The sequence below is a fragment of the Penaeus chinensis genome, chromosome 6 (genome assembly GCF_019202785.1).
Source record: "Penaeus chinensis breed Huanghai No. 1 chromosome 6, ASM1920278v2, whole genome shotgun sequence".
NCBI classification, from domain to species: Eukaryota; Metazoa; Arthropoda; class Malacostraca; order Decapoda; family Penaeidae; genus Penaeus; species Penaeus chinensis.
The window spans coordinates 20,138,286-20,142,273 of NC_061824.1; the positions used below are offsets into that span (position 1 = coordinate 20,138,286).

At 36.6% G+C, this 3,988-nt stretch overlaps 1 long non-coding RNA gene across 1 annotated transcript in view; it reads left to right on the forward strand.

Moving 5' to 3' along the window:
* The window catches only part of LOC125026522, a 1,877-nt gene extending 686 nt beyond the window's left edge, over positions 1–1,191 (forward strand). The window contains exons 2-4 of the long non-coding RNA XR_007114953.1: positions 115–177; positions 446–500; positions 1,125–1,191. This is a non-coding gene — a long non-coding RNA (uncharacterized LOC125026522). The remainder of the gene's footprint in view (positions 1–114; positions 178–445; positions 501–1,124) is intronic.
* The last annotated feature ends 2,797 nt before the right edge of the window (positions 1,192–3,988 follow it).

The following is a 3,988-nucleotide window of genomic DNA, read 5'->3' on the forward strand; positions in this document are numbered from 1 at the left end:
GTGTGTTTGTGTGTGTGTGTGTGTACTATTATTAACATCATCATTGTTATTATTGTTCCTGTTCCAATTATCCTTACCATCATCCACCATCCTTCTATTGTTACTTCGTTGCAGGAGCCGTGTTTGCAGTGCTTTTGTTTTTCATCCCAGCACTGACTTCAGCCTTAAAGGATGGACGTAAGATTTTTATAAAGTTGGATTTTAGGAGATTAATGATTGGATTAATTATATTTATGGAGAATATCATGCGGAATGGGATAATGAATACGATGACAATGATAATTCTAATGATCATTTCAATAATGATAATGATAATCATGATGGCAATGACGATGGTACCAATAATGATAATAAAAAGATAATGGTAACTATGGTAACAATAGTAACACAATAATATTAACACCAGTAACAACTGCACACAGAACTCTATTCATTTATTTTCCAGATGATATAAGCTCCTCTACTTCAACGATGATCCGGTTTAACCCTGTTTTTCATTTGTAAGTACATATTCTACCAAGACAGTATGAATATTACTGTGGGTGTAGGCAAGCATGTACGCTCGCATACATACACACACAAACACTCACACTCACACACTCACACACACACACACACACACACACACACACACACACACACACACACACACACACACACACACACACACACACACACACACACACACACACACACACACGCACACATGGATAAATATATAGTCAAATCACATTCATGTTGGGGTTATGTTCCTCATCGTTGGGTGAAATCCGCGTATGAGCTCGAGCGTAATAAATAAATAATATGGACCATTAATGAACATGATATATGTATGTATGCACATGTATTGTTATGGAATTGCATTACGGCTGAAGTTGATATTTTTTGGAGGATTTTTTTTTTTGGTAGAACACGCACGCGAACGCAAATACACACACAGAAAAAATCTAAGCACAAACGCACACATAACAAGTACAAGCACATATAATGAGATACATTAATGAAAATAAACTAAGCAACAACCACATACGAAAAAAAAAAATGTTGATGGTTATATATTAATGTATATCATTGAACACTGTCACCATTAAAATTATTTTTAATTTCTTGTATATATCTTACAGGAAAAAAAGGAAACGTCCAGCATTCCCTCGTATCCGGTACTATCAATAAACCCACAATAAATACAAATTTCTTGGTTTGATTGTTCGTCGAACATGAATCTACTTTGAATCATATATTAGAATAAAAAAAAAAACAATAAAAAAAAAAAAAAAACTGATTCAGATAGCCATATTTTTTGGCGAAAATTACCGACTGAAAAACATTTGTATCGCTAAATGTCCGCCGTCCACCACAAATTAAAATCCCGGTGACTTTCAAAAGTTCCACCTAACCCGAGCGCCACAAACCGACTCTCAAGCACACGGAGCGAATCTCGTCCCGCGGGGATTCTCTCACGTCTACTGGCAGGGGCTGATGTATGGCGACGCTGCATATCAAAGTGGCAGCCCACATGTGAAGCGTTTTCATGGATTTGTGGTAAAAAAAAAAAAAAAAAACTTGAAAAATGTCGGTGTTTTTTGCCGATGACATGGTTAAATGTACAGTATGACCATATCATCATACAATGTAAACATAGACTTGGTCTTACAAGAAATTGAACAAAAAGACATAATGAGAGACGGGAGGCAGAGTGTAGAGTGAGCTGGTGTCCGCCAATAAGTTCATTACATAACTTCTCAAAAAGAAAGAAAGAAAGAAAGAAAAGAGCATTCTCAGCTTCCACTGATATTTCTACAGTATTTTTGTCATTGTTTATAATGGCTTCCAGTCTTTTCCTCACAGCCATAACTATGCCACCACTTATCACTCAAACTTGAACAAGTTTACTATAGATTAGTATTCTCTGTGATGCATTCACTCGTTTTCTCATGGGATTTTCGGCGACCGATTGTGCACTAGTCCATTCCACAGAGAAAGGTGTTCTTAGGGCACAATAGGCTAAGTTGAAAAAGCGATAAAGAAAGACGACACCTCATCTAAGCAAATGTAAGCGTTGGTTCATTGTTTTCTCTCTCCCTACATTGCTTGTGTAGAAAGACTTTGTTTGAGAACCCATTCATCCTACATTTATAAAATCTAAAGGTGGTATGGTATTGTAATGCTATTCGGGTGTCGAAGAAGGCTGTCTGCCCAAGTTCAGAATTCTTGAGCACTTATCTGTTTAACAGGTCTTCCAGTAGCAAGAGAGTTTGTTCTTATTGTAGCACCGTGTGGTCATTTTTTCGCAGCATTTTGCCCTTTACATCTCATGCAATTACTACATCTACCATTGCGACAATTAATATTATTACTACTCCAGTCACTGTTACCAACAATACTTTTGCTAGTGTTAATATAAATGGTACTATCCAACTGAAGCAGGGTCAAGGGAAGTCCAATCAAGTCTGGTTGGGTTCTTTTGCCAAAACTTTCCATACTAACTCAGAAACTCTTGTCAGTGAAGCATGGTTCACATGAAAATCTCTGTGCTACTTACAGTCTCCAAATTTCTGGAGAATGTAAGAATAAGTGTAATAAGGCAATTGATCTAAGGAATTTGCAAGAATACAACCATTGTGCAAATGCAAACGTGTATTATCTTTAGTAAGTTCTAATAACTGTTCGTGATAATAATAGAAGGAAGAAAATAGACAACACAATAATCCTAAATATCATCAGACCCTAATTATGATTGCAATACTAAAATTTGATGTATGTAAAAAAAAAAAAAAAAAATCCTCTTGAATTACAGCAACCTTGTTTCAGTAGCTCACGTCAGTTCTTGGGTCCTTTGCAATCACAGTCTACTGCGTGGAGAGAGAAAAGAGAATAGATAAACATGTGAAATATAGATGGATAGCCAGCTTTTATTTTCATCTTATCAGTTTACTTTGTTTATAGTTTCATCATTTCGATTACTTTCCATTTATCTTCATTTACTAGACTGTTTTTTCTGTATTTCCCTTTAATATAAATAACAGCATATGTCTGCATAAACAAACAAAAGACCGAGACAATGGCCGAATGAAAAGTTAAAAGTGTACATCGCTAATTAGTCGTTTTTTCTCTTGTAAAAAAAAAAAAAAAAATAAAAACTGATTCAGATAGCCATATTTTTTGGCGAAAATTACCGACTGAAAAACATTTGTATCGCTAAATGTCCCGCCGTCCACCACAAATTAAAATCCCGGTGACTTTCAAAAGTTCCACCTAACCCGAGCGCCACAAACCGACTCTCAAGCACACGGAGCGAATCTCGTCCCGCGGGGATTCTCTCACGTCTTATTGGCAGGGGCTGATGTATGGCGACGCTGCATATCAAAGTGGCAGCCCACATGTGAAGCGTTTTCTTGGATTGTGGTAAAAAAAAAAAAAAAAAAACTTGAAAAATGTCGGTGTTTTTTGCCGATGACATGGTTAAATGTACAGTATGACCATATCATCATACAATGTAAACATAGACTTGGTCTTACAAGAAATTGAACAAAAAGACATAATGAGAGACGGGAGGCAGAGTGTAGAGTGAGCTGGTGTCCGCCAATAAGTTCATTACATAACTTCTCAAAAAGAAAGAAAGAAAGAAAGAAAAGAGCATTCTCAGCTTCCACTGATATTTCTACAGTATTTTTGTCATTGTTTATAATGGCTTCCAGTCTTTTCCTCACAGCCATAACTATGCCACCACTTATCACTCAAACTTGAACAAGTTTACTATAGATTAGTATTCTCTGTGATGCATTCACTCGTTTTCTCATGGGATTTTCGGCGACCGATTGTGCACTAGTCCATTCCACAGAGAAAGGTGTTCTTAGGGCACAATAGGCTAAGTTGAAAAAGCGATAAAGAAAGACGACACCTCATCTAAGCAAATGTAAGCGTTGGTTCATTGTTTTCTCTCTCCCTACATTGCTTGTGTAGAAAGACTTTGTTTGAGAACCCATTC